Source organism: Trachypithecus francoisi, unplaced genomic scaffold, assembly GCF_009764315.1.
Source record: "Trachypithecus francoisi isolate TF-2019V2 unplaced genomic scaffold, Tfra_2.0 Lachesis_group3, whole genome shotgun sequence".
In the NCBI taxonomy this organism is placed as follows: domain Eukaryota; kingdom Metazoa; phylum Chordata; class Mammalia; order Primates; family Cercopithecidae; genus Trachypithecus; species Trachypithecus francoisi.
The window spans coordinates 60,017,584-60,042,847 of NW_022681468.1; the positions used below are offsets into that span (position 1 = coordinate 60,017,584).

The 25,264-nt window shown below is 40.0% G+C and overlaps 1 non-coding gene across 1 annotated transcript; it reads left to right on the forward strand.

Annotated features, from left to right (window-relative positions):
• Positions 1-24,693: 24,693 nt before the first annotated feature.
• LOC117071649 lies at positions 24,694-24,797 on the forward strand. The gene has a single exon (XR_004432416.1). It is a non-coding gene; the product is annotated as a U6 spliceosomal RNA (small nuclear RNA).
• The last annotated feature ends 467 nt before the right edge of the window (positions 24,798-25,264 follow it).

The following is a 25,264-nucleotide window of genomic DNA, read 5'->3' on the forward strand; positions in this document are numbered from 1 at the left end:
TCAGTATGCTAACTGCTCATAAAATTGCAAATGATGCTACTAAATAAGACCAAATGACACAGCTATACAGAAATCAAAGAAGCACATCTAAGACAAAGGCACAAAGAAAACTGTAATGCCAAATGCAAAATTTCATTTGAAATAGGAAACACAATAGACTTGTTGTGCAGAAGAGTGTATGGACATGACACTGTAATAGAGAATCATGAGGCAAGTCCTTGTCTTTTGTCTGTCACCCTTCCTGTATGTTGTGGGGAGAAGCCCTATGTCCAAAACTGCTCCCAAACAATCTTAAGCAATTAACCACTTCAACATTTTGTTGCGTTTTTTTTTCTTCTGGCTTTATTTTTTTTTAACTTTTATTTTAAGTTCAGGGGTATATCTTCAGGTTTGTTACATAGGTAAACTTGTGTCATGGGGGTTTGTTGTACAAATTATTCCATCACCCAGATACTAAGCCTAGTACTCATTAATTATTTTTCCTGATCCTCTCCCTCCTCCTAACCTCCACCCTCTGATAGGCCCCAATGTATGTTGTTCCCCTCTATGTGTACATGTGGTCTCATCATTTAGCTAACACTTATAAGTGAGAACATGAAGTATTTGGTTTTTCTGTTCCTACATTAGTTTGCCAAGGATAATGGCCTCCAGCTCCATCCATGTCCCTGAAAAAGACACAATCTTGTCCCTTTTTATGACTGCATAGTATTCCATCATGTATATGTACCACATTATTTTAATCCAGTCTAACACTGATGGGAATTTAGATTGATTCCATGTCTTTGCCATGGAATTGTAAATAGTGCTGCAATGAACATACCCGTACCTGTGTCTTTCTAACAGAATGATTTATGAGTAATGGGATTGCTGGATCAAATAGTATTTGTCTTTATGTCTTTGAGGAATTGCCACACTCTCTTCCATAATGATTGAACTAATTTATACTCACACCAACAGTATATAAGCATTCCTTTTTCTCCACAACCTCACCATCTGCTGTTATTTTCTGACTTTTTATAATAGCCATTCTGACTGGTGTGAGATGGTATCTCACTGTGGTTTTGATCTGCATTTCTGCAATAATCAGTGATGTTGAACTTTTTTTCATATTTTTTTTGGCCACAAGTATGTCTTCTTTTGAAACATGCCTGTTCAAGTTGTTCACAAAAAGTCAAACTCTGTAAAATATTTGGAGAGATTTACTCTGAGTCAAATATGAGTGACCCTGGCCCATGACACAGCCCTCAGGAGGGCCTGAGAACATGTGCCCAAAGTGGTCAGGGTACAGCTTACTTTTATACATTTTAGGGAGGCATGAGACATCAGTCAAATACATTTACAACTCAAACGGGAGAGGGCTTTCAGGCTATAGGTAAATTTAAACATTTTCTGGTTGACAATTGGTTGAGTTTATCTAAAGACCTGGGATCATAGAAAGGAAATGTTCAGGTTAAGATAAAAGATTGTGGAAACCAAGGTTCTTTAGAAGTCTTTTTTTTTTTTTTTTTTTTTTTTTTTTGAGACAGAGTCTCGCTCTGTCGCCCGGGCTGGGGTGCAGTGGCTGGATCTCAGCTCACTGCAAGCTCCGCCTCCCGGGTTTACGCCATTCTCCTGCCTCAGCCTCCCGAGTAGCTGGGACTACAGGCGCCTGCCACCTCGCCCGGCTAATTTTTTTTATTTTTTGGTAGAGACAGAGTTTCACCGGGTTAGCCAGGATGGTCTCGATCTCCTGACCCCGTGATCCGCCCGTCTAGAAGTCTTATAGTGGCTGCCTTTAGAGACAATAGATGACAAATGTTTCCTATTCAGATCTTTAAAAGGCGCTAGACTTTTAGTTAATCTCTTTAGGATTGGGAGGGCCTGGAGAAAAAGATCTAGCTCTGTTAACAGAGATTCTTTACAGATGCAAATTTATCCCAACAAAGGACAGCTTTGCAGGCCCATTTAAAGATATGGCAAAGAAACATGTTTTGGAGTAAAATATTTTGATTTTCTTCTTTGTCTCCTAAGGTTATGCCAAAGTCAGGTTGGAAAGTAAGTCACAAGATACAGGGTTAAATAAAACCCATCTGATGATAATTTATTATTTGTAGCACATGACTCCCCATACTCCTTAGATGGGAATTTGGGCAAGATTAAAAAATCAGAGTTTAGTGCTCAAAGTCCGTTGTCCACTTTTAATGGGGTTTGTATCTTTTCTTGTAAATTTGTTTAAGTTTTTTTACGAATGCTGGATATTAGACCTTTGTCAGATGCATAGTTTGCAAACATTTTCTCCCCTTCCAAAGGTTTACTCTGTTCATAGTTTCGTTTGCTGTGCAGAATAAACTCTTTAGTTCAATTAGATTCCATTTTTCAATTTTTGCTTCTGTTGCACTTGCTTTTGGAGTCTTCATCATGAAATCTTTGCCTATGTCCTGAATGGTGTTGCCTAGGTTTTCTTCTAGAGTTTTTATAGTTTTGGGTTTTATATTTAAGTATTTATTCCATCTTGAGTTAATTTTTGCATATCATATAAGGAAGGGGTCCAGTTTCAATCTTCTACATATGGCTAGCCAGTTATCCTAGCACCATTTATTGAATAGGGAATCTTTTCCCCATTGCTTGCTTATGTCAGGTTTGTCGAAGATCAGATAGTTGTAGGTGTATGGCCTTATTTCTGGGTTTTGTATTCTATCCTGTGGGTCTATGTGTCTATTTTTGTACCAGTGGTGTTTTGGTTACTGTAGCCTTGCAGTATAGTTTGAAGTTGGGTAGTGTGATGCCTCTAGCTTTGTTCTTTTTGCTTAGGATTGCCTTGGCTATTCAAGCTCTTTTTTGTTCCATATGAATTTTAAAATAGTTTTCTCTAGTTCTGTGAAGAATGTCAACAGTAGTTTAACAGGAATAGCATGAATCTGTAAATTGCTTTGGGCAGTATGGTGATTTTAACGATATTGATTCTTCCTACCCATAAGCATGGAATTTTTTTTCATTTCTTTGTGTTATATCTGATTTCTTTGAGCAGTACTTTGTAGTTCTCCTTGTAGAGACCTTTTGCGTCCCTAGTTAGCTGTATTCCTAGGTATTTTATTCTTTTTCTGGCAATTGTGAATGGGAGTTCATTCCTGATTTGGCTCTCAGTTTGACTGTTGTTGGTGTATAGGAATGCTAGTGATTATTGCACATTGATTTTGTATCCTGAAACTTTACCAAAGTAATTTATGAGCTGAAGGAGCTTTGGGGCTGAGACTGTGGGGTTTTCTAGATATAGAATCATGTCATTTGCAAACAAGGATAGTTTGACTTCCTCTCTTCCTATTTGGATGCCTTTTATTTCTTCCTCTTGTCTGATTGCACTTGCCAGGATTTCTAATACTATATTGAATAGGAGTGGTGAGAGAGGGCATTTTTGTCTTGTGCCAGTTTTCAAGAGGAATGCTTCCAGTTCTTTCCCATTCAGTGTGATGTTGGCTATGGATTTGTCATGGATGGCTCTTATTATTTAGAGGTATGTTCCTTCAATACCTAGTTTATTGAGTTTTTAAAGTGAATGGATGTCAAATTTTATCAAAAGCCTTTTCTGCATCTATTGAGATAATCTTGTGGTTTTTATCTTTAGTTCTGTTTATGTGATGACACATTTATTGATTTGTGTATGTTGAACCAACCTTGCATCCCAGGAATAAAGCCTACTTGACTGTGGTTTACAAGCTTTTTGATGTGCTGCTGGATTTGATTTGCCAGTATTTTGTAGAGGATTTTGCATCAATTTTCATCAAGGATATTGGGCCAGGTCCAGTGGCTAATACCTGTAATCCCAGCACTTTGGGAGGCCGAGGCAGGTGGTTCACTTAAGCTCAGGAGTTCAAGACCAGCCTGAGCAACATGGCAAGACCTTGTCTCTACCAAAAATACAAAAAATTAGCTGAGTGTGGTGATGCATGCCTGTGGTCCCAGTTACTTGGGAGGCGGAGGTGGGAGAATCACTTGAGCTCAGGAGTCAGAGGTTGCAGTGAGCCAAGATTGCACTCCAGTGTGGGTGACAAGAGTGAGACCCCATCTCAAAAAAGAAAAAAGGAAAAAAGGATATTGGCCTGAAGTTCTTTGTTGTTGTTGTTATATCTTTGCCAGGTTTTGGTATCAGGATGATGCTGGCCTCATATAATGAGTTAGGGAGGAGTCCCTCCTCCTCAATTTTTTGGAATAGTTTCAGTAGGAACGGTACCAGCTTTTCTTTGTACATCTGGTAGAATTTAGCTATAAATCTGTCTGGTCTTGGGTTTTTTTCAGTTGGTAGGCTATTGCCAGAGTGATTTTTACAGCTTTATTGAGGTATCATTGATATACCAAAAAAAAAAAAAGCACATATGTATACAATTTGATGAGTTTAGACATATGCATATACCCATGATACCATCACCACAATCAAAGTAGTAAACATATCCATCACCTCCTAAAGTTTCCTTGTGTCTCTTTGCATGGTTTATTTTGTTTCATTTTATAGTAAGAACACTTGGCAAGAGATCACCCTCTTAATCCATTTTTAAATACACAATACTGCATTGTTAACTAAAGAAACCATGTTGGGTCAGCCAAAGTGGCTCACGCCTGTAATCCCAACACTATGGGAGTCCAAGACAGGAGGATCGCTTGAGCCCAGGAGTTTGGGACTAGTCTAGGCAACATATCTAGACCCTGTCTCTACAACAGCAACAAAAAATGTTTTTAATTAACTGGGTATGGTGGTGCACACTTTTAATTACAGCTACTTGAGAGGATGATGCAAGTAGATCACTTGTGCCTGGGAGTTAGAGGCTGCAGTGAGCTATGATCGCTCCACTGTACTCCAGCTTGGGAGACAGAGTGAGATCTTGTCTCTAAAAAAGTAAAATAAAATAACAAAATAAAATTAAAATGAAGGAAGAAAAAAGAAGCATGCTGTACAGCAGATCTCTAGAATTTATTCATCTAGCATAACTGAAACTTTAAGCCAATGGAGTAACAACTCTCCATTTCCCCTCCACCACCCCAGCCCCTAGCAACCATTTTTTAAATGGAGAAATTAGTCCTTTCCTACATTAAAACCCTTCAGTGTCAACAGGATTAAGACTAAATCCCTTAGGAAGTACAGATGCTTTTCAACTTACAATAGAGATAGGTCTCCATAAACACATCGTAAGCTGAAAATATTGTTGAAAATGAAAATGCATTTAACATACCTAACCTACTGAACATCATAGCTCAGCCTAGCCTGCTGTAAACATGTTCAGAACACTTACATTAGTCTACATTTAGGCAAAATCATCTAACACAAACCCTATTTTAAAATAAAGTGTTGAATATCTCATGTAATATATTGAATATTGTACCGAAAGTGAAAAACTTGTATGGGTACTTTCAGTTTGGTTTCTACTGAATGCATATTGCTTTTGCACCATCATAAAGCCAAAAACAATTGTTCAAACTATTGTAAATTGGGAACCATTTGTACACAGATCCCTTCATAAGCTGCTTATGACTTTCCAGGCTTATATCTCTCCACTTCCACATGACCTACCATATAGCCACTCCACACTGCCAACTCATACTGCTAAGACTTTGGACTTCCTTCCCCCTTCCTAGAATGGTCCGCTCTGTCCCTTTTAGCCTCTGGATGCTCATCCTCCAAGTCTCAGGTTTCACTTACCCCACATAGACGAGATTGGGCATGTTCAGGTTCGTATGGCTGTAGACATCAGTTACTCTATATAGAATTACTCTTTCCTCTGTTCTATCAATGTAGTAGCACTTAATACATTGTACTGTAATTGAGTAACATCCCTGAATCTTCAGCTCGATTACACCCTTAGTCGTCTTTTTAACCCCATTACTTGGTACACTGCTGCCAAGCACTTATCATCACTCTGTTTTTCTCTTGGAGACAGAGTCTTATTCTGTCACCCAGGCGGAAGTGTAGTGTCACGATCATGGCTCACTGCAGCCTCAATCACCCAAGCCCAAGCGACCCTCCTACTTTAGCCTCCCAAGTAGCTGAGACAACAGGCATGTGCCACCATGCCCAGCTAGGTTTTGGTTTTGGTTTTGCTTTTACTTTTTAGTGACTAGGTCTCTCTATGTTTAGTGTTGGTTCTCTCTAGGCTGGTCTCAAACTCCTGAACTCAAGCAATCCTCCTGCCTCAGCCTCCCAAAGTTCTGGGATTACAGGCATGAGCCACTGTGCCTGAGATCTACTCTCACTAGATGCGTGTTTCTATTCCTGGGTTCTCTATTTTTGTACTAGTTTCTGGATTAGCTGAGGTTACCTCCACCTCCTGGATTAACTATGCCTCTTCTGCTTTTTATTCTTTTAATATATTTATTAGATTTAAAATTTTAAATTTTATTAGATTTAAAATTTAAAATTCTGCTTTATATCTGAGTTTCCTTGACCTTGCACTTACCTTTTAATTTCATCCTGTTGTTTTATATTCTTGTCTTTTAAACTTTTATTTCACTGAATTTCTATTTGTGAAAAATTCTTCTACAGCAAGAGACATTCACAAGGAAACAGTTTCTGTTACAGAAATTATCATTTGACTAGAGTTTAAAAAAAAAATTCTTAAATGTTTATCCCCTGAATACTTTATATTTGAATTATAATATAGATGAATATAATATTTTGTCTAAGAATGTGGTGGACACCTCTATTTCTTCCAGTGCTAAATGTTTCTGTAAAAAGTCTGACACAAGCTTGAATCTCCCCTTGTTAAGTAACTTGCTTTTTCTACTTGATGTCTGAAGAATTCTTTTTTGTTGTTAAAATCTTGATGCTCAGTAACACACAGGGTACTTCTCAATGTTGTTAATTCAGTGTCAGTTTTTCTTAATAGATGTGTGTGCTTTATTATGAAAGAGATTTTCCATTATTATATCTCTGAATACTTTTTCTCACCATTTGTTGTCTGCTTCAGAGATGCCTATTATTTTGTCAGTCATCCACGTCTACAGCCTCTTCCTAATTGCCTTCACCTCCATCTTATGTCTCATTCACTTTAACTTATGCCTTTTCCATCACATTAATTTAAATTTTAACTATGTCTCTTCTTTTTATTCTTTTAATATATTTATTAGATTTAAAATTCTGCTTTACATCTGAGTTTCCTTGACCTTGCACTTACCTTTTAAATTCATTCTGTTGTTTTATATTCTTTTAAACTTTCATTTCACTGAATTTCTATTTGTGAAAAATTCTTCTACAGCAAGAGACACTCACAAGGAAACAGTTTCTGTTACAGAAATTATTATTTCTTTTTTTTTTTTGCAACAGAGTTTCACTCTTGTTGCCAAGGCTGGAATACAGTGGTGGGATCTCAGCTCACTGCAACCTCTGCCTCCTGGGTTCAAGGGATTCTCCTGCCTCAGCCTCCCAAGTAGCTGGGATTACAGGCACCCACCACTATGCCCGGGGAATTTTTTTTATTTTTAGTAGAGACAGGGTTTCATCACATTGGCCAGGCTGGTCTCAAACTCCTGACCTCAAGCAATCCACCCGCCTCAGCCTCCCAAAGTGCTGGAATTCTGGGATTACAGGCATGAGCCACCATACCCAGCATTTCTTTTCTTTTCTTTTTTTTTTTTTTTTAGGCAGGGTCCCACTATGTCACCCAGGCTACAGCGTAGTGGCATGAGCACAGCTCACTGTAGCCGCCAACTCCTGGGTTCAAGTGATCCTCCCACCTTAGCCTCCCAAGTAGCTGGAACTATAGGCATGCACCACCACTTCCAGCTCATTTTTGTACTTTTTGGTTCAGATGGGGTTTTGCCATGTTGTCCAGACTGATCTTGAACCCCTGAGCTCAAGGTATCCTTCCACCTCCACCTCCCAATGTGCTGAGATTACAGGCATAAGCCACTGCACCCAGCCAGAAATTATAATTTCTTATAGATGGTTTCATCATTTCTCTTTCACATGTATGTTTCTCTCAGTCTCTCTCTGACTCTGTCTCTTTATATTTGTCTTTTTCTGTAGTACTTTTGCAGAGTTTTATGCCATTTCCTTTCATCTTGCATATGTTTATATAGGCAACACTGTACAGACATTATTTGCTCTAATATAATGCGTTTTGCAATCATTTTCACTTGTTTATACACAGTCTTTCATAAAGGTCATGCCAGAAGATTTAACCCTGCTAATGTCTGTAAGAAGAAAATAAAAAATAACCCTTTTAAACATGACACAGTGCTACACATATTACACTGATTTAGTGTAATTTATTTATGGTGGGCACTAAGACGTAGTGGTCAGGAGAGCAGACTCTGGGACAAACTGTGTAGGTTTAAACTTGTATATCTTGGATTGTTAAATCATTTAATCTATCTAAGACTCAGTTTCCCAGTCTCTAAATTGGGACTAATAAGAACACCCAATGTCATTGTTAGGAGGAGCAAATGAAACAAAGTATGAAAAACACATAGGAGGCACTTCATATTTGTTAAATGAATAAATGAATACATATTCTCCAAATAAAAATTTTAAACATTACAATATATTTTCAGTTTCAGTTTGAATAGCTTGATTCTAAATTTGGCTAAATTTGTGAATCAGTGCCTTTATCATTTTTTGATACAAGCGCAGCTGTCTCATGCAAAGATGTACGTTTTAAACAGCAGCAATTTTTTTGCTTGATGCCACTGAGAAATTCAAAGAGGCGGCTTGCCATCTAGTGGAAACCTGTTAAATTCCAATGCCTCTTCTGAGTCTGGCAAATTCACAGATTAAGGTAAATTGTTCATTTTAATATGTTCTAGAGAAACTTCCTTTATATACCTTGTTTGTGCAACATTTATAGGAGGGAAATGCTCTGTGGTAGAACAAAATAATAATAATAATAATAATAACAGTAATAATAATCAACTTGAACTGTCCTCTGATCGAATGGGATTGGCTTTACAAGATAACATATATTTTATAGCATTCTCAAGTCAGACTTGAAAGAAAATTCCAGAAATTAATTAGCAATAGAAAAGACATACTTGTTTAAGAGATGTCAGAATTTCTTCCACAGTGCTCATGTAGAAAGGCCATGAATGGCCGGGCGCAGTGGCTCACGCCTGTAATCCCAGCACTTTGGGAGGCTGAGGCGAGCAGATCACAAGGGTCAAGAGATTGAGACCATCCTGGCCAATATGGACAGGAAACCCCTTCCCTACTGAAAATACAAAAATTAGCTGAGCGTGGTGATGCGCGCCTGTAGTCCCACCTACTCAGGAGGCTGAGGCAGGAGAATCACTTGAACCCAAGAGGTGGAGGTTGCAGTGAGCTAAGATCACACCACTGCAGTCCAGCCTGGCAATAGATGAGACTCTGTCTCAAAAAAAAAAAAAAAAGAAAGACCATGAATATAAATGGCCTCATGCTCCCAGGTCTCTTTCTGATTTTAAGGCCTGATTTCTTTTTTCCATGAGTAACTTCCTTTTCTTCTCCCTGCATTTATCTTTTTTTAGATAAAAGCCTGATCAGAAACTTCCAACCTATTTCGTCCTCCTAAAGGAAGACAAAAGTACCTGAAGTAGCCAAGTCTTATGAAACTAGCCCATATCTCAAGAAACAAATTACAATGGCAGGGTCATGAGCTGTGGCAATGATGTACAATTCTTGGGTCAAAAAGGTAACCAATCGACATGTTGAGTAAGGTCCTCTCTCTAAAAAGGTGGAAACTTGACAAAGTTAAGGGTGATGATTCTTAAAAGAAGTAAGTGGATTCCATTAAATTATTTGAAAGGTTAATGGTTTTAAAATATAATGAGGCAAGAGCTATGGTTAGGAGGCAAAAAAATGTATCGGTGAGACCAGGGAGAGAAACACATTTGGGCAAAGCATGTAGTAGACAATGGTTCCAAGAACCTTCTGTCTTTTCAAAGCAACCTTTGAGTGGGGCTATTTTTGACTTTCATCTACATACTGAGCTGATCCATCCATAAACCAAGCTTGAGTTTTTTTCTTTGTACTTCAGGTAGAATCCTCTATAGAACCATAGGCATGAGATGAGTGAAAGGGCACTGTTAAAACAGTGATAGGTGCCTGGGGGTCTATAATACTTACCCGTGAAGCTTGTTTGAGCCATCTAGTTATGATTATACTTGCTCCTAAATGTACCAACTCCATCTTGCAATGTACTGTTGCTTGGCCTAGCTGACCTTTCTATTTGGTAAGTCTGATAGGACCCAGCTCATGATGGGAATTTCTGTAATATATACATGGTTACTTGATACTCCATGGTCAGGCATCCTATCTCCACCAGGGTTGGGGAGCACGTCGAAAGGTATATAATTCTCTACCAAAAATGGTATTGCCTTGCTCCAGAAACCAAGGGACTAACATTATAATTTGCCCACTGGGACTTGCAACAAACTCCACACAGAATCTTGTCTTACCACTTACAACTTTATAATCATAAACTCTGCTAAATTGTATGACCCAAGTGACAGGGCTGCTTGCAACCCAGCCTGGACCTGTTGCTATTTCCTACTCTGGATCTGATTTAAAGTTGGCACCATTTTATGTCATCCAGTGTATTGGCTGGAGAAGTATCCCTAGGTGTAGAATTGTGCTGCCTCCAGAACTCAGAGGTCCACCAGGTATTGTGCTGCTTTTTTAATGTAGGAGGTACAAGATGCAATAATTTGTCTTTTATATTAGAGGATATATACAGGCACAGCCCTGATCAATAAATCCCTAAAGTATCTACAGATGCAGCAAGTACTTATATCTTCATAGGGTTTGTCTCTCACACACTAGAGCATATCTTGCCATTGCCTCCACTGTGCTAGCCCTCTCCTGCAAATCCAACTCAATCAAAATAATGTCATCAAAGTAATTGATCAGTGTAATGCCAAATGTCAAGTGGGTCCAGATCTCTTCAAACTGTATTATGACAGAAGACAAGAGGATTAAAAACAGCCCTGGGACAAACCTATAAACAAATATTATTGTCCATTCCATATGAATATAAACTGTTTCTTATTCTCTTATCTAATTGGAAAAGAATACATTTTCTGACCTTATCCTTAGCCTAGTGAGACTGATTTTGGATTTCTATCCTCCAGAACTGCAAGAAAACAGATTTGTGAGGTTTTAAAATGTGATGCTTGTGGTAATTTGTTATAGGAGCCATAGGAAATTGTTACAGCTAGAAATCTAGTTGATGTATGTCCCTGCCTACCACACAATGTTAAGCCATGAAGTCACAGTCTTGGGTCTCATAGGAGATATATAAACTCCGCTACAACACCTGTATAAAGAAGCCATTTTATTGGAAGAAAGAAAAGGAAGCTGGCAGGAACCAGGATTTCGTGAGATTAAACATTTAATACATTGTGTAAATCATAAGGGATCAGTTTTTCTTTCATTCATTAGTAGGGGGCACTAGTGAGCATCTGGAGATAGAGACAATATTGGTCTTGGGCAGTGGTAGCCAGACTTAAATGTAAGGAACTCCAAATGAAACCAGCTTAAACTTTAGATTCTAAGAGACTATAGGGAAATGAAAGATTGGTTGACATCCAGAAATATCACCTACTGATGAGATCATCTAAAGATCCTTTACCTTATGCTTCATGGAACACCAAATCAGGAAAAACTGCTGTCAAAGACTTCTATAATCATGGGAATTGAGTATTCTACAAGACTACAACAGTAAAAGTTCATCAATGGAGTTCCTCAAGGTTCGTATTCTACTATGCCCTATATATTTAGGGTATGTTGGTCCAAAAGGTAAAACTCAACCAAGAATCACAGATATTGGATGTCAGTAACCAAGTTTAATGAAACCTTGGTTGGTTGAGATGAACTAGCATCACAGTTAAAAGCTGGCAAATGCAGAATGAGACGAGAACCCAAAAAGTCCTGCTTCCAAGGTAACAAAAGCTCATGTTCCTGCCACGTGCTCCTTTTGAATGGATGTGACATATGGAGGACCTTAGCTTATTCCACTATTTCCCATCTTTCCCACCTTTAAGAGCCTCAGAAAAATAGTTCTGGCTCTGAGGAAGTCATCCTAACAAAATGGATATAAGGCTAACTATAGGAACCCCAAACTCCTAGAAGAGTTTTGGGCTTTTTACTGCTTATCAATAAACTCATTCCTGCAGAGGGAAAAAAATTCAAAATTGTTTCATCACAGGCAGAGAGTTTCTCTCTCACTGCCTCTCTCCTAAAAGAGAGGCAAAAATATGAGACATTACTATTGGTTCAACTACCAGTTTAAAAAACTGACACATTCATCTCTAGATTATGTGGATAAGAATAAAATTAATCTTTATATTTATGCTTTCAACCAAAACACAACCACTGTGGAACCCTGGACATTAGTATGGCCTTGGCTTCCATTTTCCAAAGGAAGAAAAACATCTGCAGGAAAAAAAAGATTCCAAAGTATAGCTGGAATAAAGTTTACATTTTTCTAATTCTATTATCAACTCTCAGGTTTAGATGATGATAAACAAAACCCAAGAAAGTACTTCTATAAAAACTCCTCTTTAAGATGACTCAGGTAAAAAATAATAATAAATGGGGGGAGGCAGAGGAATGTTTTAGTTTTTATTTAAAAAATAAAATACTATATTATGACAGAATATTTTTCATTTATTTATTTTTTATTTTTATTTTTTTTTGAGATTGAGTTTTAGCTCTTGTCACCCAGGCTGGAGTGCAATGGCACAATCTCGGCTCACCGCAACCTCCGCCTCCCAGGATCAAGCAATTCTCCTGCCTTAGTCTTCTGAGTAGCTGGGATTACAGGCATCTGTCACCACTCCCAGCCAATTTTTTTGTATTTTTAGTAGAGACAGGGTCTCTCCATGCTGGTCAGGCTGGTTCCAAACTCCCAACTTCAGGTAATCCACCCGCCCAGGCCTCCCAAAGTGCCAGGATTACAAGCGTGAGCCACCATGCCCGGCCCTATTTTTTTTGTTTGTTTTTTCTTGTTTGTTTGTTTGTTTGAGACAGAGTCTCGCTCTGTGGCCCAGGCTGGAGTGCAGTGGCATGATCTCGGCTCACTGCAAGCTCCACCTCATGGGTTCACGTCATTCTCCTGCCTCAGCCTCCTAAGTAGCTGGGACTACAGGCGTCCACCACCAAGCCTGGCTAATTTTTTGTATTTTTAGTAGAAACGGGGTTTCACCACATTAGTCAGGATGGTCTCGATCTCCTGACCTGGTAATCCACCCTCCTCAGCCTCCCAAAGTGCTGGGATTACAGGCGTGAGCCACTGCACCAGGTCGAATATTTTTTATTTAAAAAAGAGATGTTTTTTATTTTAAAAAATGGCAAAAGATACATTGTACTTAAATTTTAAAGAAAAACCAGCCAGGCATGGTGGCTCATGTCTGTAATCACAGTATTTTGGAAGGCTGAGGAGGGCAGATCACCAGGTCAGGAGATCGAGACCATCCTTGCTAACGCGATGAAACCCCGTCTCTACAAAAATACAAAAAATTAGCCGGGCGTGGTGGCGGGTGCCTGTAGTCCCAGCTACTCGGCAGGCTGACGCAGGAAGATTGCTTGAACCCAAGGAAGCAGAGGCTGTGGTAAGCCAAGATGGCGCCACTGCACTCCAGCCTGGGCGACAGAGCGAGACTCTGTCTCAAAAAAAAAAAAAAAAAAAAAAACCTGCACAAAAGCACTGAAATGGCTGAGTAGGACTGTGCTGAACAATTGTTTGGTCACACACAGATATGAGAGTCATTAATATTCTAACCTTATCTATTAGACAGAAACCATTCCCAAAAAAAGACATTTCTTTTTTTTTTTTTTTTTTTGAGACAGTCTTGCCCTGTCGCCCAGGCTGGAGTGCAATGACACAATCACGGCTCACTGCAACCTCCAACTCCCAGAGTTCAAGTGATTCTTCTGCCTCAGCCTCCCAAGTAGCTGGAACCACAGGCACCTGCCACCACGTCTGGCTAATTTTTATACCTTTTTTTTTTTCAGTAGAGACAGGATTTTACCATGTTGGCCAGGCTGATCTTGAACTCCTGACCTCGTGATCCACCTGCCTCGGCCTCCCAAAGTACTGGGATCACAGGCATGAGCCACTGCGCCCGGCCTATTTCTCTTATTTTTAAAGACTTTCAAAGAAAAAAAAAATCTGTATTTATTTTCTATCTGTTAAGAGCCCTTTTTAGTAAGAGCATCCACTTTTATATCACTAGGAAAGAGTATACTAACCTGCCTTAGTTCATTCCCAGAGTATGGGTCTCAGCAGGAAACAGGAGACTCAGCTGAGGTTTGGAGATAACTTAATCAATAAACTATCCACATATGTGTGAATACGGTTAAGAGACACTACAGGGATGCTGAGCACTTTGGAACTGTTACCACACCTTGGCCTGAAGCAACAAGCTGGAGCTGGAGTGCATTAGTCCATTCTTATACTCTATAAAAAAATGCCCAAGACTGGGTAATTTATAAAGAAAGGAGGTTTAGGACACAGCAGCTCATGTTTGTAATCCCAGAACTTTGGGAGGCCAAGGCAGGTGGATCACTTGTGGCCAGGAGTTCAAGACCAGTCTGGCCAACATGGTGAAATACCATCTCTACTAAAAATACAAGAACAAAAAAAATTAGTTGGGTTTGGTAACACGTGCCTGTAATCCAGCTACTAGGGAGGGTGAGGCAGGAGAACTATTTGAACCCAGGAGGCAGAGGTTGCAGTGAGCCAAAATCCTGCCACTGCCTTCCAGCCTGGGTGACAGAGGGAGATTCTGTCGTAAAAAAAAAAGAAAGAAAGAAGGAAGGAAGGAAGGAGAGAAAGAGAGAGAGAGAGAGAGAGAGAGAGAGAAGAGAGAAAGAAAGAAAGAGAAAGAAAGAAAGAAAAAGAAAGAAAGAAAGAAAGAAAGAAAGAAAGAAAGAAGAAAGAGGAAGAAAGAAAGAGAAAGAAAAAGAAAGAGAGGGAGGAAGAGAGGGAGGAAGTAAGTATCGGAGGAACCAGCCCCCAATATTTCAATGTAGATTCTTTTATATTTTCCCTAAGTGTCGGTCGGTCTGAGAAATAAAGAGAAAGAGTACAAGAGAGAAATTTTACAGCTGGGTCACCGGGGGAGACATCACATATGGGCAGCTTCCGTGATGACCACCTGAGCCACAAAACCAGCAAGTTTTTATTAGCGATTTTCAAAGGGGAGGGAGTGTACAAATAGGGTGTGGGTCACAGAGATCACATGCTTCAAAGGCAATAAAATATCACAAGGGCAGAGAGGCAGAGCGAGATCACAAGGCCAGGGCGAAACTAGAATTACTGATGAAGGTCCATGTCCTGCTGTGCACACATTTTCACTGATAAACATCTTAACAGGAAACAAGAGTTTGAGAGCAGACACCCGCCTGACTAGAATTAATTTTGCCAGGCTAGAATTTCCCAATCCTAGCAAGCCTATGGGTGCTGCAGGAGACCAGGGCATACTTTATCCCTTATCTACAACTGCATACGATAAACACTCCCAAAGCGGCCATTTTAGAGACCTCCCCCGGGAATGCATTCTTTTCCCAGGGCTGTTCCTTGCTGAGAAAAATAATTCAGCAATATTTATCCTATTTGCTTTTGCAAGAAGAGAAATACGACTCTGTTCTGCCCGGCCCCACAGGCAGTCAGGCCTTATGGTTATCTCCCTGAAAATTGCCCTTATCCTGTTCTTTTAGGATGTCCAGATTTCATATTGTTCAAACACACGTTTTACAAACAATTTGTACGGATAACACAATCATCACAGGGTCCTGAGGTGACATACATCCCCAGCTTATGAAGATGACGAGACTAAGAGATTAAAGACAGGCATAGGAAATGATAAAAGTATTAATTTGGGGAACTAATAAATGTCCATGAAATCTTCACAATTAATGTTCTTCTGCTGTAACTTCAGCGGGTCCCTCCGTTCGGGGTCTCTGACTTCCTGCAACAAGGAAGGAAGGGAGGAAGGGAGGGAGGGAGGGAGGAGTTTAATTGACTCATAGTTCTGCATGACTGAGGGGGCCTCAGGAAACTTATAATCATGGCAGAAGGGGAAGCAGGCACATCTTACAGGGCATCAGGTGAGACAGAAGTGAGAGCACAGGAATAAATCACCATTTACAAAACCATCACATCTCGTGAGAATTCACTCACTATCACGAGACCAGCATGGAGGAAACTGCCCCCATAATCCAATCACTTCCCTCCCTCGACATATGGGGATTACAGGTCCCTCCCTCCACACATGCGGATTACAATTGGAGATGAGATTTCGGTGGGGACACAGAGCCAAACCATATCATGGAGTGATGGAGAAGTTAGGGGAATGGAAGCCAGTAGTTGTAGAGCTGCAGCCACAGCCAGAACACAGCTCCAAGGCAGGGATGGAAAAAAGAAAGAAATGCCCTGATCTCTCCTCTCTACCTCCCCACTTCCTCCATCCCCTCGCTGGTGTTTCTTACTGCCTGAACCAACAGGAACTCAACTAGAAGAGTAAGAGTACAAGAAAGCACAATGCAGTACAAGAAAGTCTACGTAACACAGTTTATTGGGGTCCATCACCAGGAGAAAAAGGAGAGCAGGGAATGGTGGGAAATAAATCTGGAGAAGAGGAGGTGGGGAAGCAGAATTATCAGCCCACCATTCAAGTGCCTTACCCATTAATAACCAGTAAAACAACCATGTCCCATTTTTCTTTTTTTTTTTTTTTTTTTTTTTTTTTGAGACGGAGTCTCGCTCTGTCGCCCAGGCTGGAGTGCAGCGGCCGGATCTCAGCTCACTGCAAGCTCCGCCTCCCGGGTTTACGCCATTCTCCTGCCTCAGCCTCCGGAGTAGCTGGGACTACAGGCACCCGCCACCTCGCCCGGCTAGTTTTTTGTATTTTTTTAGTAGACACAGGGTTTCGCCGTGTTAGCTAGGATGGTCTCGATCTCCTGACCTCGTGATCCGCCCATCTCGGCCTCCCAAAGTGCTGGGATTACAGGCTTGAGCCATCGCGCCCGGCCAAAACAACCCATGTCCCATTTTTCGAGGAACCTTCTAAGAGATGTCCCTGGGGAGTGTCATTCCCAGGTTCAATTGTGTTGGCCAGACATGATGCACATGTCTCCACATTGAATTGCTACCGCTCACGAGAGCAGAAACAAGTTAAATTTCTAACAGAGTACTCTGATATATCCTTATATTATTTTAGTCAATTTTCAGAATTGTCCTCCTACTCTGCTTCATTAAAGCAATAAGTCACAACTTTTCTCTGAATGTCTACATTACTTTGAAAATTAAGTTTTGTGGTTTTTTGTTTGTTTTCTGTTTTTGTTTTTGTTTTGAGATGGAGTCTCACTCTGTTGCCCAGGCTGGAGTACAGTGGTGCAATCTCGACTCACTGCAGCCTCTGCTGCTCAAGTTCCAGCGATTCTCCTGCCTCGGCCTCCCAAGTAGATGGGATTACAGGCACGTACCACCACACCCGGCTAATTTTTGTATTTTTAGTAGAGATGGGGTTTCACCATGTTGGCCAGGCTGGTCTTGAACCCCTGACCTCAGATGATCCGCCCACCTCAGCCTCTCAAAGTGGTGGGATTGCAGGCATAAGCCACCATGCCTGGCTGAATATTAAGTTTTAACTAGATACTTTGTTGCAAGTCATAGTATTTTATGGCAAAGTAGTTATATCAGTTTTTGGAAAACTACTTAAATATTTCAGGATGATGACTAAATCCAACTCACATATGTGACATCATATTAGCTAGAGATAAATGTATATGGGTGCTACAAAAACTGTAGTATGAATTAAAAATATAAACAGTTTTGGCAGAGCACAGTGGCTCACACCTGTAATCCCAGCACTTTGGGAGGCCAAGGCAGGTATTTCACCTGAAGTCAGGAGTTCGAGACCAGCCTGTCCAACATGGTGAAACCCCATCTCTACTAAAAATACAAAAATTAGCCAGGCATGGTGGCACACACCTGTAATCCAGCTACTCATGACTTGAACCTAGGAGCCGGAGGTTGCAGTGAGCCAAGAGAGAACCCCTGCATTCCAGTCTGGGTGACAAAGCAAGAATCCATCTCAAAAATAATAATAATAAAAATTTTTAAAAAAACAGTTTCTAAAAATCACTTTGACCGAATATAAATATCTCATATCACTTAAAAGAGCAAACAAAGGAAAATGAAAAGAGTTATTTGATAGGAAAATAATCCAAATATACTTTAAGGTATACACAGTATGCAAAACTAAGTTTTTCTTTCTATATATAAAAGATGGCCAAAAATTAAAGTCATTGCCATTTAAGCTCCATGACACATTTGGATTATTTTACTCTGCATATAACAATCACTGAAATTGTACATTCTGTATCATACTTTTATTGACACATTAACAACTCAAATTATCTCTAATTTTTCAAGTACAAAGTATCTCATGGACTTAGGGTCCTAGGGAAGGGACGTGACAGAATTATTTACTTTTGGAATGCTCCATATGAGAGCTCTATTGTAGAAAGTGTAGCATAATGATTAAGAGCATGAGCCTTACAGCTACATGCCCAGCTGTATCAGCTGTGTGATTTTTTTCAAGCATACTTAACTTTCCTATGACTCAGTTTCTTCATCTGTAAAATGGATGAATGGTTATCTCATAAGAAGTTGTCTGGATTAAATAAGTCAATTCAAATAAAATGCTTTCAGCAGTGTCTTGAATAAACACAGAACACATAGTAGCCATTGTTATAGTTAACCTATTCCTCATGCCTAAGATTACTCCCTGGAAGCAAATTAAGTGATTTGAGGAGACAGGATCTCCTGTGCCATACTTTCATTCTTTCACCCTACAAGTTACCCTTACTCTCAATACAATCATTGATTTCAAAGGAGATCATAAATAACAGCACAGAAAAACATTGTATCGGGAACTGCATAAACAGACTTAAAAAAAAAAAAAAAAACTTTAAACTCACAAGGCTTTATTTTCTCCTGCAAGGATACAGAGACAGAATGGTGGCTCCACAAAACCATCAGTGACCCTAGCTCATTCTGTCTTCTCCATCATCCACAGTAAGTGGCTTTCATTCTCAAAGCCATCCCATGAACCAGGAAGACTGCTGAGCTCTAGTTATCATATTCCAGATGGCAGAAAAGGCAAATAAGTCCTCTCTCAATCAAACCTGCTCCCATTAAGAACCTTCCTAGAAGTCCCACACAATACTTGCATTGAACTTAGTTGATCACATCTCCCTGTAAATAAAATTGAAAAATGTAATTTTTTTAGCTGGGTGTGTTGCTGCTCTCAAAACTACTGGAGTTCTATTTCCTTGCTGCAATAATTAAGAGTGTGAAACCTAGTCTCTATAATCATAAAGAAAAGTGGACAGCAAAAAATAACTCTCAATAATATATTAATGGGCCGGGCGTGGTGGCTCAAGCCTGTAATCCCAGCTCTTTGAAAAGGAGGCCAATGCAGGCAGATCACCTGAGGTCAGGAGTTCGACACCAGCCCAGCCAACATGGCAAACCCCATCTTCACTAAAAATACAAAAATTAGCTGGGTGTGGTAGCACAAGCCCGTAAGACCGGCTACTCTGGAGGCTGAGGTAGAAGAATCGCTCGAACCCTAGAGGCAGAGGTTGCAGTGAGCTGAGATCACACCACTGCACTCCAGCCTCGGTGACAAAATGAGACTCTGTCTCAAAAAAAAAAAGGAAAAAATATATATGTATATATACGGTAACTCTAGATAATTAAGAGTTGACTACAGTAATGCTACCTAGCATTCAATTTGCTTATTTGGTGTTTGGACATATAACAAAGGTGAAAAGGTAGAGTAAAATACAGAGTTAAAAACAAGAACATTTTTATCTTAATCTCATGCATATTTTAGGCAAAGAAGATTTTCTGGCCTGAAAAAGTCAAAACTCTCTTTTTGACAGTCCATGAACAAAATGAACCTAAAAAACACATTTACCCTTTAGAAAATTATAGAATTACAGTTGAAAAGGGACTCAAGGTTACTTGATTCACACAGCCTTTTTGGTATTTTATACCCATGATATTACTTTCTCTAAGTGATCACCTGGTCTGTATTTAACCCTATGTGAGAACATAATATTTCTTATGGTAATGTACTCTAACCTTAGAAAATTCTGACCTCCTGGTAACAGTGATTGGTCAAAAGTGTGGGCATATGATACAAGGCTAATCAAAATCCTGCCCTGAGATTTTTCACACTGGGAAACTAAGAGAGAAGCATCTTTTTTTCGCTATGGACAGTCATAGAGTGCATGTGTAGAAGTGGCTAGCAGCCATGTTCCTCACAATATGGAGAAATCTTGTATGCAATAAGGGAGAATGAAGCTGAAACAAGGTAGGGAGAAAGAGAGAAAGACATGGAAGACAGAATAAAAGAAGATGACAATGTTCAGGTCCGATACGATAGTCTCTGAATTCCCTAAAATGTCTCTGGTTCTTTTTTTTTTTTTTTTGAGACGGAGTCTCGCTCTGTCACCCAGGCTGGAGTGCAGTGCCGGGATCTCGGCTCACTGCAAGCTCCACCTCCTGGGTTCACACCATTCTCCTGCCTCAGCCTCTATAGTAGCTGGGACTACAGGCACCGGCCATCATGCCCGGCTAATTTTTTTGTATTTTTAGTAGAGACGGGGTTTCACCATGTTAGCCAGGATGGTCTTGATCTCCTGACCTCGTGATCTACCCGCCTTGGACTCCCAAAGTGTTGGGATTACAGGCGTGAGCCACTGAGCCTGGCATGTCTCTGGTTCTTTAAGCAATTTATTTTATAGTGTCACCTATCTCAGTCCTTTCAACAAATCTCCTTTTCTACATAAACTAATCGGAGTTAGATTCACCACCTAGGGCAGTTAGTTCTTGGCTGTAAACTTTCATACTTTTAAAATGTATCAAAAATAAATTTGGATAAGGGGAATTATAGTATAATTACTGTTCTTTAATGTATTTTGCTTCTTTAAAATAATCATGGGCTTATTTCTGTGGCACTTTCTGTGGCAATGCTTCTGCATCTCTCTGATCAGCTTTAATGCCTACCAAAGCACTCATTTGAATAAGGTATCATTTTTTATTTAACCAATGACTTACTGATAAACATTTAATGCTTCATTTCATTGGTATAAACAATACTGCATTTATACTTGTACATATATTATTGTATATTTGTGCAATTATTTAGAATAAATCTCTAAAAGTATAATTGTTTAATCAAATAAGATACACATTTAAATTTTGATAGTTATTATCACATTTCCCTCTAGAAAAGTTGCAAACATTTACATTCATAGAAACTGCATGGAAGAGGGTCTGCTACTTTATACTCTCACCAGTACCAGGCATTCTCACAGTTTAATCTTTGCCATTATGGTAGTCAAATATGCTGTCTCACTCGTGTTTTTATTTTCACTTCTTTAGTCATTAGAAAGACTGAACATTCTTTTACTTTGATTGAGCATTTGTATTTATTTCTTTTCTCCTCTTCTTCCTCCTATATTTCTTCCTCCTCCTTTTTTTTTTTTTTTTTTTTGAGACGGAGTCTCGCTCTGTCCCCCAGGCTGGAGTGCAGTGGCCAGATCTTGGCTCACTGCAAGCTCAGCCTCCCGGGTTCACGCCATTCTCCTGCCTCAGCCTCCCGAGTAGCTGGGACTATAGGCGCCCGCCACCTCGCCCGGCTAGTTTTTTGTATTTTTTAGTAGAGACGGGGTTTCACCGTGTTAGCCAGGATGGTCTCGATCTGCTGACCTCATGATCCGCCCGTCTCGGCCTCCCAAAGTGCTGGGATTACAGGCTTGAGCCACCGCGCCCGGCCCCTCCTCCTTTTTAGAGAGTGACATCCTACAAACAAACATCATGCTTTAGGATTCATATATCAGACCCAGAACAGAGCAGAGATATCAATTACCTCATTTATTCTGAATACTTTTGGTAATGCTGCAAAACACTATATGAGTTTTTTGAATGGCCTAACACTTGAGGCTGGGTGCAGTGGCTCATGCCTGTAATCCCAGCACTTTGGAAGGCCAAGGTGGGCAGATCACTTGAGGTCAGTAGTTTTGAGACCAGCCTGGCCAACATGGTGAAACCCTATGTCTACTAAAAATACAAAAATTAGCCAGGTGTGGTGGTGTGAGCCTGTATTTCCAGCTACTCCGGAGGCTGAGGCAGGAGAATCACTTGAACTGGGAGGCGAAGATTACAGTGAGCAGAGATCACACCACTGCACTCTAGCCTGGGCAACACAGCGAGACTCCGTCTCAAACAAACAAACAAACAAAAACACTTGAGACTTTTTCGATAACAAGTGACAAAACTCAACCCAAACTGGCTCAAGCATGAAGGGAACATTAGTTTACATAACTTTTAAGAAGTCAAGGGCTATTACTAGGTTCAGTTGCATATTGACCCAGGACCTGGTTTTGCTCTCTTCACATCTTTGACTCTGCTTATTCTGTATTGACTGTTTTCTCACTTTTCACATGTGGTGGAAAGATGACTATAGAAACTTCTCATATGCTCTCTAGTTCAAGTCCATGAGAAAAAAGTAATCCTGCTTTTCTGGTAACAAATAAGATTCACTGTGAATGGAAAGGCCCAGATTATTTGCCCATCTTTAACCAAACACTGAGACCAGGCAGTATGAAATGCTGATTGATTAAAACCTGGGCACCTATTCCATCCTTAGGGCCAGAGGTGAAGCACCATCTAGAACATTCTAGGACTGAGGGTAGTAAAAGACTGCATTCCAGAAACACAAAATCAAATAGTGTAGCCAAAAAGAGGGTGAAAGAATGCTAGGGAGGCAATCATCAAATTACTATTATATATTCACATTTATTATTGACCAAATGAACTACCAGTCAAAACCCTGATGTCTTTTTCACAAAGGAAATAAGGCCATGACCTCCAATTATCTTTATCAAAAGAAGACTAAATTGTCTACCTTGTCTTCAGGTTACCATTAGTGGAGGTGAAGAACACAGATACTTTGATCTAGAGCCCTAATTAAGAATTTAAGAGGCTAGGTGTGGTGGCTCACACCTGTAATCTCAACACTTTGGGAGGCTGAGGCAGGCGGATTCTTGAGACAAGCCTGAGCAATATGGAGAAACCTTGTCTCCTCAAAAAATACAAAAATAAGCCAAGCATGGTGGCATGTACCTGTAGTCCCAGCTACTTGGGAGGCTGAGATGGGAGGATCATTTGAGCCCAGAAGGTCAAGGCTGTGGTGAGTCATGATAATGCCACTGCACTCCAGTCAGGGTGACAGAGTGGGAACCTGTCTCAAAAAGAAAAAAAAGTTAAGGATTGGGCCAGGCGTGGTGGCTCACACCTGTAATCCCAACACTTTGGGAGGCTAAGTCGGGAAGATCATTTGAGGTCAAGAATTTGAGACCAGCCTGACCAACATGGTGAAACCCCGTCTCTACTAAAACTACAAAAAAGTTAGCCAGGCATGCTTGTGCATGCCGGTAGTCCCAGCTATTTAAAAGGCTAAGGCAGGAGAATCGCTTGAACCCAGCGGGCAGAGGTTATATGAGCCAAGATCATGCCACTGCACTCCAACCTGGACAACAGAGCAAAACTCCATCTGCTCCCCCCCACCAAAAAAACAGAATTAAAGAGACCTAAATAAATACGGGAATATATGATGTCTACTGATTACACACAATACTGTTAACATGTCAGTTCTCCCCACATCGATCTACAGATTGAATGGGATCGAGATAATAAATACATCCATCACCCCCAAAAGTTTTCTCATGCCCCTTTTTAATCTTTCTTTTTTTCTTCCTCCTCTTCTCTTTTCTTCTCTCTCCTTCTCTATTAGTCTGCTTGGTTGCCATAACAAAATACCATAGACTGGGTGGCTTAAACAATAGAAATCTATTTTCTCACAATTCTAGAAGCTAAATGTCCCAGATAGAGGTGCCGGCCAATTCAGTTCCTGTTAAAGGCTCTCTGCCTGGCTTGCTGAGGTCCACATTCTTGCCATATCCCCTGATGGCCTTTCCTCTGTGGTACACAGAGAGAATAGTAAGTGATAGAGCCTAAGTCTGGCAAGTAGGACATCTGTGCAAGAAAAGGGGGTGGGGGCGGCAATAGCAGGATGGTTAGGCAATAGCAAGGATGTGGATCATATAAACAAATATATTAAAGATGATAGAATCCATTTTTGTCACTGATGGGAAGGAGGATTACAAATATGAGGAGGAAGAAAACTAGAATGAACCCTGTGGTACTGAATAAGAATGAAGGCTTTGAGGTAAACTTATGGATTTCAAAGAGATACAAAAATATATATAGATATGAATGCATATATATTGTGTATAAATGTGTGTATGTGCACGAAAGAGCCTGGGGGCAGTGACCCCAGTTTGATGAACAATGGGATATTACATAGTTTCAAACTATCTCCCCACAAAATACTTATTTATTACAAAGAGGAAAAGAATAACATTACACTGTTGAATCCTAGTGGCTACCATCTTAATCAAGTGACCAAAGTAAGCATCAGTAAGGGAGTATAGAAATATCATATGACAACTGATAGGATACAATGAGAAAACACAGAATTACTTCTGTGATATTTATGCCAAAGTTGCATAGCTTGAATCTAATTATGAGGAAACAAATCCAAACTGAGGGATATAGTACTTAATAACTGGTCTATAAATCTTCAAGAATGACAAGGGCACTCACCTTGGCAGCACAAATGGCAGCACATATACTAAAACTGGAACAATACAGAGAAGGTTAGCATGGCCCCTGGACACGGATGACACACAAATTTGTGAAGTATTTCATACTTTTTTTAAAAAAGTGTCAAGGCCATGAAAGTCAAGAAAAAACTAAGAAAGAGATATGACAGCTCCATACACCACAGGATTTTGAACCAGATTTTTTGTTATAAATGGTATTATTGAGACAATTGGCAAAATTTGATTTGGATCTGGAGACTGGAGACAGTTAATGCATCAATGTAAATTTCCTGATTTTCATGGTTATTTTGCAGTAATAGGAGAATGTCCTAATTTGTAGGAAATATACAGTACAGTATTTAAGGAATGACCCATTCAAATAGTTGGGTTTTTTTTAAGGGTCTTGTACTGTACTTGCAACTTTTCTATAAGCTTGAAATTATTTTAAAATTTAAAAGGGGTCTGGCACGGTGGCTCACACCTATAATTCCAGCACTCTGGGAGGCCAAGGCAGGTGGATCACCTGATGTCAGGAGATGGAGACCAGCCTGGCCAACATGGTGAAACCCTGTCTCTGGT